Source organism: Crinia signifera, chromosome 4 (assembly GCF_055691185.1).
Source record: "Crinia signifera chromosome 4, ASM5569118v1, whole genome shotgun sequence".
Lineage (NCBI taxonomy): Eukaryota > Metazoa > Chordata > Amphibia > Anura > Myobatrachidae > Crinia > Crinia signifera.
In genome coordinates this window covers 318,141,044-318,152,222 of record NC_139220.1, presented here as the reverse complement: position 1 = coordinate 318,152,222, position 11,179 = coordinate 318,141,044, and the positions used below count along the sequence as shown (strand labels likewise).

Genomic DNA, 11,179 nt, shown 5'->3' with positions numbered 1-11,179 from the left:
AAAACGAATGTACATTTATTCAAACAACCCCTTCAATAAGGGTACTGGACACAAACTGGTACAGATAACACCGCTCCCAACATTCAAGCAGCTCCCGGTTCCTCCGTCCAAGGGTCCGATCGATAGTGGCGATATGCTTAAGCGCGCTTTCGGGCAAAGATATACCCTTCATCAGAAGCGTATTCGTCTCCACCGAGCGGGGCCTTTTTAAACCCCCTTCAATTACATTTCACAGGTGTTCCGGCTGGTGTTTTCACCGCCGGAAGTGACGTATCGTATTATGCTGTGTTCCGGCTTTGTGTGTTCCCCGCCGGAAGTAGGAAATCATCGGTGAACCGCATCAAGTTATCCATCTGGAACGCACATCCATTTTGGAGTCCTTATCCTTTTATGACAGACGGGTCCATTGATAAAAATACTCCAAATATATGTATTTCATAAGTCCACATATTAAGCGTCCAATTAGGGAACCCAAAATACAATTAGAAGTATATTAAAATGCTGAATAAATAAAATAATTATATATAAAAAATCATTGCACACATAAGTGTCACGTTCTTTGAAGCACCAGCTGGAGTGTAATGGAGGCTGGGTGCTTTAATGTAAGGTTGTTGCATCAACGACAGAAGGAGTGAAGCAATAGGATAAAATGAAAACCGGTTAAATAAATATACTGTAATACAAGTTGATACTGGTGGCACAAATATATACTGTAGGTTATGCAATAGTAAAAAGTCAATAGTCCAATACGTTATTGTAGAATAAGATGATGCTTGGTACTTGAAAGAATATTGGAGTGTTTGAAGAATTGAAAAATAACTGAAGAATTGGAGGTTTGATTAGGTAATTGAATAATTGGTTGAAGGATTGGATGTTTGATTGAAGATTGAAGAATTAACTGGAAGATTGGATGGAAGGTTGGATGATTGGATGAATAAAGAATAACAATGAAGAAGTTTGTCCTTGCTGGATTGGATCGTGGCTGCAATCAGAGGTGACCGTGGATAATAACCGTCGGGATAGATAAGTAAGATATTACCCCTTTGGGGGGCTAACCTTACTTGGTCCGCATTGGCGGCAGTGGAGTCCATGGTGCACAAGAAGCAGTGAGACGATCAGCAGGAGAATACTTCACTTGAACACACAAGGATTGTAGCAGGAAACTACAGAGCCAGACCGGAGCAATGATGCTTAGGCATAGACTTCATTGTACTGACTGCCGGTCTAACCCGGCCAGTCAGTACTTAACAGGTGAACTGTGCGGCTATTGGTCAGTCTATTGACAGGAGAGGCGGAGCCGCACAGGACAGGCTAAGGTAACCGGAAAGATGGCGCCAGAGGGGAGACAGGTTTCAGCCGGCAATGAGTGTACACAGCTGCGCAATAGCCGGCATTCAGACACAGGCCTAACCAGGCACAAACACACATGGCGGTCAGGTCTCATGCCGCTCATGCCCTAGCATGGCACCCAAGCACACAGCACCACTGTCACCATGAGGTGACAGCGCGGGCACATGTACCCCACCAGGACCAGGGACACAAGCGGAGGTGAGCGCCATAGCATTAGACATGCGGTTCGATAACCTAGGGCTGGGCACAGCACAGGGGATTTGGGTGAGAGCCATGGTGGATGTGACAATAAGGAAGAGAGGAATAAAGTGATATTTTATTATAGATCCATTTAAATTATTTAAAGCACTGTCACTTTATTCCTCTCTTCCTTATGTGAGCAATGATTTTTTATATATAATTATTTTATTTATTCAGCGTTTTAATATACTTCTTATTGTATTTTGGGTACCCTAATTGGACGCTTAATATGTGGACTCATGAAATACATATATATGGAGTATTTTTATCAATGGACCCATCATAAAAGGATAAGGGCTCCAAAATGGATGTGCGTTCCAGATGGATAACTTGATGCGGTTCACCGATGATTTCCTACTTCCGGCGGGGAACACACAAAGCCGGAACACAGCATAAAAGACTTTGTGACACGCAAAGTATATCTTTGCGATGCGTCACTTCCGGCGGTGAAAACACCAGCCAGAACACGTGTGAAATGTAATTGAAGGGGGTTTAAAAAGGCCCCGCTCGGTGGTGACGAATACGCTTCTGAGGAAGGGCATATCTTTGGCTTAAGCATATTGCCACTATCGATCGGACCCTTGGACGGAGGAACCGGGAGCCCCTTGAATGTTGGGAGCGGTGTTATCTGTACCAGTTTGTGTCCAGTACCCTTATTGAAGGGCTGAGAATTCCTGTATCATGTGAGTTGTTTGAATAAATGTACATTCGTTTTTAACCAAACTTATTTGCACTGTATCCACTTCTATTGAGCCCTAGGACTAAAGGAGGAAGTTCCATTGATTGGTGGGAGGAATCCCTACTTTGATATGCGCAAATTTCTTTCAACTTTGTGAGTGGATCATTGAAATTAAATAATTATCCATTTATGGTTACAATGTTGCACTATGTATCTTTTCTTTGAGCTCTATTTTTAGAGGGATATATCAATCGAATTTAGAGACCCAAATATATGAAAATTGATATTGTATTGTATAGTGTAAGTTTATTCATGTTATGTAATTCTTCGCCAGTGGGTGTAACCATTTTTCTCTGTTTCTGGATTGGTTTTGCCAAAACCACCCTCCCAGGTTTTTTGTTTTTGTTTTGGATCTTTTTTTTTTTTAATAATAGAAACATAAAATTGACAGAATGTTTTTTGTTCCTACAGTATTACTACAACAATGACATTCATTTCCACTCATTTCCCGTCTATTCTGAACACCTCTCAACTCACACCATTGCTTTTTAGGCCAAAATGTATCAAAGTAGCTGGATGACCAACAAAAGCCCAGGACACACGGGGCGACGCTGCCTCCATGCTAAGTGAGGTGGTAAAGCACAGATCGCTCAGCACACATGGCGACACACAAGCGATGCACCCGTGATGCGTGGTGAGCAATCTGTGCATCTAATGTAGGATAAGCAGGATAGACAGTGCATGCATCACCATCGCTATACGGTGTACACACAGGGCGACGCTGCCTCCATGCTAAGTGAGGTGGTAAAGCACAGATCGCTCAGCACACATGGCGGCACACAAGCGATGCACCCGTGATGTGTGCTGAGCAATCTGTGCATCTAATGTAGGATAAGCAGGATAGACAGTGCATGCATCACCATCACTATACGGTCTACACACGGGGCGATGCTGCCTCCATGCTGAGTGAGGAGCTAAAGCACAGATCATCAGCACACATGGCGGCACACAAGTGATGCACCTGTCATGTGTGCTGAGCAATCTGTGTATCTAATGTAGGATAAGCAGGATAGACAGTGCATGCATCACCATCGCTATAGGGTGTACACATGGGGCGACGCTGCCTCCATGCTGAGTGAGGTGCTAAAGCACAGATAACTCAGCACACGTCGGCACACAAGCGATGCAGCTGTGATGTGTGCTGAGCAATCTGTGCATCTAATGTAGGATAAGCAGGATAGACAGTGCATGCATCACCATCTCTATAGGGTGTATACATGGGGCGATGCTGCCTCCATGCTGCGTGAGGTGCTAAAGCACAGATCGCTCAGCACACATGGCGGCACACAAGCGATGCACCCGTGATGTGTGCTGAGCAATCTGTGCATGTAATGTAGGATAAGCAGGATAGACAGTGCATGCATCACCATCGCTATAGGGTGTACACACGGGGCGACGCTGCCTCCATGCTGAGTGAGGTGCTAAAGCACAGATCGCTCAGCACACATGGCGGCACACAAGCGATGCACCCGTGATGTGTGCTGAGCAATCTGTGCATCTACTGTAGGATAGGCAGGATAGACAGTGCATGTATCACCATCGCTATAGGGTGTACACATGGGGCGACGCTGCCTCCATGCTGAGTGAGGTGCTAAAGCACAGATCGCTCAGCACACATGGCGGCACACAAGCGATGCACCCATGATGTGTGCTGAGCAATCTGTATATCTAATGTAGGATAAGCAGGATAGACAGTGCATGCATCACCATCGCTATAGGGTGTACACACGGGGCGACGCTGCCTCCATGCTGAGTGAGGTGCTAAAGCTTAGATCGCTCAGCACACATGGTGGCACACATGGGATGCACCTGCGATGTGTGCTGAGCAATCTGTGCATCTAATGTAGGATAAACAGGATAGACAGTGCATGCATCACCATCGCTATAGGGTGTACACACGGGGCGACACTGCCTCCATGCTGAGTTAGGTGCTAAAGCACAGATCGCTCAGCACACATGGCGACACACAAGCGATGCACCTGCGATGTGTGCTGAGCAATCTGTGCATCTAATGTAGGATAAGCAGGATAGACAGTGCATGCATCACCATCGCTATACGGTGTACACACAGGGCGACGCTGCCTCCATGCTGAGTGAGGTGCTAAAGCACAGATCGCTCAGCACACATGGCGGCACACAAGCAATGCACCCGTGATGTGTGCTGAGCAATCTGTGCATCTACTGTAGGATAAGCAGGATAGACAGTGCATGCATCACCATCGCTATACGGTGTACACACAGGGCGACGCTGCCTCCATGCTGAGTGAGGTGCTAAAGCACAGATCACTCAGCACACATGGCGACACACAACCGATTCACCCGCGATGTATGCTGAGCAATCTGTATATCTAATGTAGGATAGGCAGGACAGACAGTGCATGCATCACCATCGCTATACGGTGTACACACGGGGCGACGCTGACTCCATGCTAAGTGAGGTGCTAAAGCACAGATCGCTCAGCACACGTCGGCACACAAGCGATGCACCCGTGATGTGTGCTGAGCAATCTGTGCATCTAATGTAGGATAAGCAGGATAGACAGTGCATGCATCACCATCGCTATACGTTGTACACACGGGGCGACGCTGCCTCCATGCTGAGTGAGGTGCTAAAGCACAGATCGTCAGCACACATGGTGGCACACAAGCGATGCACCCGTGATGTGTGCTGAGCAATCTGTGCATCTAATGTAGGATAAGCAGGATAGACAGTGCATGCATCACCATACGGTGTACACACGGGGCGATGCTGCCTCCATGCTGAGTGAGGAGCTAAAGCACAGATCATCAGCACACATGGCAGCACACAAGTGATGCACCTGTCATGTGTGCTGAGCAATCTGTGTATCTAATGTAGGATAAGCAGGATAGACAGTGCATGCATCACCATCGCTATAGGGTGTACACATGGGGCGACGCTGCCTCCATGCTGAGTGAGGTGCTAAAGCACAGATCACTCAGCACACGTCGGCACACAAGCGATGCAGCTGTGATGTGTGCTGAGCAATCTGTGCATCTAATGTAGGATAAGCAGGATAGACAGTGCATGCATCACCATCTCTATAGGGTGTATACATGGGGCGAATGTGCCTCCATGCTGCGTGAGGTGCTAAAGCACAGATCGCTCAGCACACATGGCGACACACAAGCGATGCACCCGTGATGTGTGCTGAGCAATCTGTGCATGTAATGTAGGATAAGCAGGATAGACAGTGCATGCATCACCATCGCTATAGGGTGTACACACGGGGCGACGCTGCCTCCATGCTGAGTGAGGTGCTAAAGCACAGATCGCTCAGCACACATGGCGGCACACAAGCGATGCACCCGTGATGTGTGCTGAGCAATCTGTGCATCTACTGTAGGATAGGCAGGATAGACAGTGCATGTATCACCATCGCTATAGGGTGTACACATGGGGCGACGCTGCCTCCATGCTGAGTGAGGTGCTAAAGCACAGATCGCTCAGCACACATGGCGGCACACAAGCGATGCACCCATGATGTGTGCTGAGCAATCTGTATATCTAATGTAGGATAAGCAGGATAGACAGTGCATGCATCACCATCGCTATAGGGTGTACACACGGGGCGACGCTGCCTCCATGCTGAGTGAGGTGCTAAAGCTTAGATCGCTCAGCACACATGGTGGCACACATGGGATGCACCTGCGATGTGTGCTGAGCAATCTGTGCATCTAATGTAGGATAAGCAGGATAGACAGTGCATGCATCACCATCGCTATAGGGTGTACACACGGGGCGACACTGCCTCCATGCTGAGTGAGGTGCTAAAGCACAGATCGCTCAGCACACATGGCGGCACACAAGCGATGCACCCGTGATGTGTGCTGAGCAATCTGTGCATCTACTGTAGGATAAGCAGGATAGACAGTGCATGCATCACCATCGCTATACGGTGTACACACAGGGCGACGCTGCCTCCATGCTGAGTGAGGTGCTAAAGCACAGATCGCTCAGCACACATGGCGGCACACAAGCAATGCACCCGTGATGTGTGCTGAGCAATCCGTGCATCTACTGTAGGATAAGCAGGATAGACAGTGCATGCATCACCATCGCTATACGGTGTACACACAGGGCGACGCTGCCTCCATGCTGAGTGAGGTGCTAAAGCACAGATCACTCAGCACACATGGCGACACACAACCGATTCACCCGCGATGTATGCTGAGCAATCTGTATATCTAATGTAGGATAGGCAGGACAGACAGTGCATGCATCACCATCGCTATACGGTGTACACACGGGGCGACGCTGACTCCATGCTAAGTGAGGTGCTAAAGCACAGATCGCTCAGCACACGTCGGCACACAAGCGATGCACCCGTGATGTGTGCTGAGCAATCTGTGCATCTAATGTAGGATAAGCAGGATAGACAGTGCATGCATCACCATCGCTATACGTTGTACACACGGGGCGACGCTGCCTCCATGCTGAGTGAGGTGCTAAAGCACAGATCGTCAGCACACATGGTGGCACACAAGCGATGCACCCGTGATGTGTGCTGAGCAATCTGTGCATCTAATGTAGGATAAGCAGGATAGACAGTGCATGCATCACCGTCGCTATACGGTGTACACACGGGGCGACGCTGCCTCCATGCTGAGTGAGGTGCTAAAGCACAGATCGCTCAGCACACATGGTGGCACACAAGCGATGCACCTGTGATGTGTGCTGAACAATCTGTGCATCTAATGTAGGATAAGCAGGATAGACAGTGCATGCATCACCATCGCTATAGGGTGTACACACAGGGCGACGCTGCCTCCATGCTGAGTGAGGTGCTAACGCACAGATCGCTCAGCCAACATAGCGGCACACAAGCGATGCACCCGTGATGTATGATGAGCAATCTGTGCATCTAATGTAGGATAAGCAGGATAGACAGTGCATGCATCACCATCACTATAGGGTGTACACACGGGGTGACGCTTCCTCCATGCTGGGTGAGGTGCTAAAGCACAGATCGCTTAGCACCAACGGGACTATGCATCACCATCGCTATAGGGTGTACACACAAAGCAATCCGTGCTTTATTTCTAGGCGATCTGGCACTTGCAACATCCAGGAGTGGCACTGCCGTGGCAGACAGGGTGGCAGTTTTATAAACTGCCAAAAAATGCTCCAAGTAGCATATAATGCAAAGAAAAGAGGTGCAAGATGGAGCTGTCCTTGGTCCCTCCCACCAGCCCTTATGTTGTATAAACAGGACACGCCCCCTTTAACAAACCAATCATTTCAGCAACAGGTGGTCTCCCAGGAAAAGCTCATCAAGTTCTCCGAATCATAGCAATCTACAATCATCTCATTTCCATATTTGATGACTTTTCACATTATGGCCCTTATTCTGATTGAGTCGGACAGCTGCATGTGCGGACGGACGGCTGATGTTTTGTGTTTGCGCAGAGGCATTTCTGCGCATGTGCGAAGCCGCGGACGTCCGAACACGGCGAGAAATCCATGCAGAAAACGATTGTATGGAACCATCCGAGCAGGGGGTGGAGAGGGGCATGAAGGGCTGTTTGGGGTCATTACCATATGCGTACGCCCCGCGTTTCATAGGCATTCCCATGAAAACGCTGGGCGTATGTATGTTAATCTGGCTGTGATGCACGTGTGGGGGGTGGACAGCTGACATAGCCGGTTGTCAGCTGCCCGCCCATATCCCGGCTTTCACAGGTGGGGCTAAGAACACTTGGTGCCCGTCCGAAATACGCATCCATCCGATTCAACCAGAATAAGGCCCTATGAGAAGAGGCAAGAGGTAGACGAAAGTGTCAAGAAGTTGAGTAAAAATGAGAGAGGCACATGCAGTCAGAGACAACACACAGGGCGTCACCTCCACTCCTATCTTGGTATGGGAAACAAAAAGGACTTTACACAAGCAAATGTATAATTACTACATTACTGGACAAACTGAAAAACTGGGGTCCAAACCCTCCAACTTTGTACCCCATTCTCCATTTATAGGGATTATGATAATCTTGGATTTATATAAATAAATAATGGCTCAAAATTGGATATTTTCCCCTCCACGGAGTCTGGAGACTTATTTTGTGAAAATCTCTCTTTTTTTTATTACACTTTTATTGACATATTTTGTGTCAGATGCCTTATATTAATAAGTTACACGCATGTGATCAAACCTTTGTGTCTTGTTTATTTATATTTTATTCAACTGTGGCTACAATGATTGGTTTGTTTGGGCCCCCACAAAACAAGCTGCCAATGACACAAAGTGGAAAGGAAAGACTAAGGCCTTGGCCTGTATATGACTGGTGCTTCTGTGTCGCTCATAATGAAGATGAAAGCCATCCCTGTAAAAGAATGCCTGAGGGACAAGTCAGACGCGATTTACCCAGAACTTCCCCCGGCAGCTTCCCTGGAGTGCTACATGTGATTTGGCACTTGATGTGCCATTGATCGCATGAGATACTGTATATCTGACCATATTGCATGTACATAGATTTATCTGATGGAATGGTCCTAGGGGATGGCATGAGTGCTAGGAGGGGGGTGGCCAAAACAGTGAAATAAAAACAAGGAGACATTTTAAAACCTCTGCACAGTCTGCTCTGTGATTACTGAGGCTGTTTTTCATGAACAAACTGCTTTATCCTATTCTGTGATGGCTTCTTATCACTATCACCTTCTGCAAGCCTACGGCTTTCTGGCGTTGAGATGTGAGAGGAATCAGCAATGGAAGAGGGTGAGGTCCTGCTGGAACTAGGAGTGGCTGCTGAAGAGGGACTCGCTCTCTCACATGTCACTACTGACCCAGATAAGGGAGAACAACCCAGAGGACTATCGCAATTACTTGCACATGGATGACGCTACCTTCCAGGCATTGCTGGGCCTGGTGACTCCCTACATTGAGAGACTAGATACCAGCCTGCAGAGGGCCATCCCTGCTGAGGAGAGGCTTGAGGCTACACTAAGTTTCCTGGCTACAGGGTGGTCACTGGAGGATCTGAAGTTCGGGTCTTCATCTCTGCACAGGCACTGGGGCGTATCATCCCAGAGATGTGCAAAGCTATAGTAGATGTGCTGCAGAACCAGTTGTTAAAGGTAAATAAATACACACCTCACATGTTGTATATACAGATGGAGCAGCGGTTATTCATCTGGATGGGGCTCCATAGCTTTCTGTCTCGGCGCGACATGTGCAGAGAATGGGACACGCCTGAGTGTGACATGCTTGCGTACTCCATTTGTGGCAATGGGATGCATGATTATGTAAGACATGCTATGCTGTTACCATATGCTATGCCATATACACACACAGCCCAGTACATATACTACTACACCATGCCATATACACACACAGCCCAGTACAGACACTACTACACCATGCCATATACACACAGCCCAGTACAGACACTACTACACCATGCCATATATACACACACAGCCCAGTACAGACACTACTACACCATGCCATATATACACACACAGCCCAGTACAGACACTACTACACCATGCCATATATACACACACAGCCCAGTACATACACTACTACACCATGCCATATATACACACACAGCCCAGTACAGACACTACTACACCATGCCATATATACACACACAGCCCAGTACATACACTACTACACCATGCCATATATATACACACAGCCCAGTACAGACACTACTACACCATGCCATATATACACACACACAGCCCAGTACATACACTACTACACCATGCCAAATACACACACACACAGCCCAGTACAGACACTACTACACCATGCCATATATACACACAGCCCAGTACAGACACTACTACACCATGTCATATATACACACACAGCCCAGTACATACACTACTACACCATGCCATATACACACAGCCCAGTACAGACACTACTACACCATGCCATATATACACACACAGCCCAGTACATACACTACTACACCATGCCATATATACACACACAGCCCAGTACAGACACTACTACACCATGCCATATATACACACACAGCCCAGTACATACACTACTACACCATGCCATATATATACACACAGCCCAGTACAGACACTACTACACCATGCCATATATACACACACACAGCCCAGTACATACACTACTACACCATGCCAAATACACACACACACAGCCCAGTACAGACACTACTACACCATGCCATATATACACACAGCCCAGTACATACACTACTACACCATGTCATATATACACACAAAGCCCAGTACAGACACTACTACACAATGCCATATATACACACAAAGCCCAGTACAGACATTACTACACCATGCCATATATACACACACAGCCCAGTACAGACATTACTACACCATGCCATATATACACACACAGCCCAGTACAGACACTACTACACCATGCCATATACACACACATCCCAGTACATACACTACTACACCATGCCATATACACACACAGCCCAGTACATACACTACTACACCATGCCATATATACACACACAGCCCAGTACAGACACTACTACACCATGCCATATATACACACACAGCCCAGTACAGACACTACTACACCATGCCATATATACACACACAGCCCAGTACAGACACTACTACACCATGCCATATATACACACACAGCCCAGTACAGACACTACTACACCATGCCATATACACACACATCCCAGTACATACACTACTACACCATGCCATATATACACACACAGCCCAGTACAGACACTACTACACCATGCCATATATACACACAGCCCAGTACAGACACTACTACACCATGCCATATATACACACACAGCCCAGTACATACACTACTACACCATGCCATATACACACACAGCCCAGTACAGACACTACTA

The 11,179-nt window shown here is 47.5% G+C and overlaps 1 protein-coding gene across 4 annotated transcripts in view; it reads right to left on the bottom strand.

Annotated features, from left to right (window-relative positions):
• The window catches only part of LOC146075911 (uncharacterized), a 106,014-nt gene that overhangs the window by 54,638 nt on the left and 40,197 nt on the right, over nt 1-11,179 (bottom strand). Inside the window, exon 3 of one of the 4 annotated variants that reach the window (XR_014473659.1) lies at nt 7,850-8,096. The exons of the other annotated variants lie outside the window; for them this stretch is intronic. The gene's annotated coding sequence lies outside the window, so the exon portion shown is untranslated. Of the gene's footprint in view, nt 1-7,849; nt 8,097-11,179 lie in introns of those variants that run through there. 4 annotated transcript variants of the gene reach the window in all.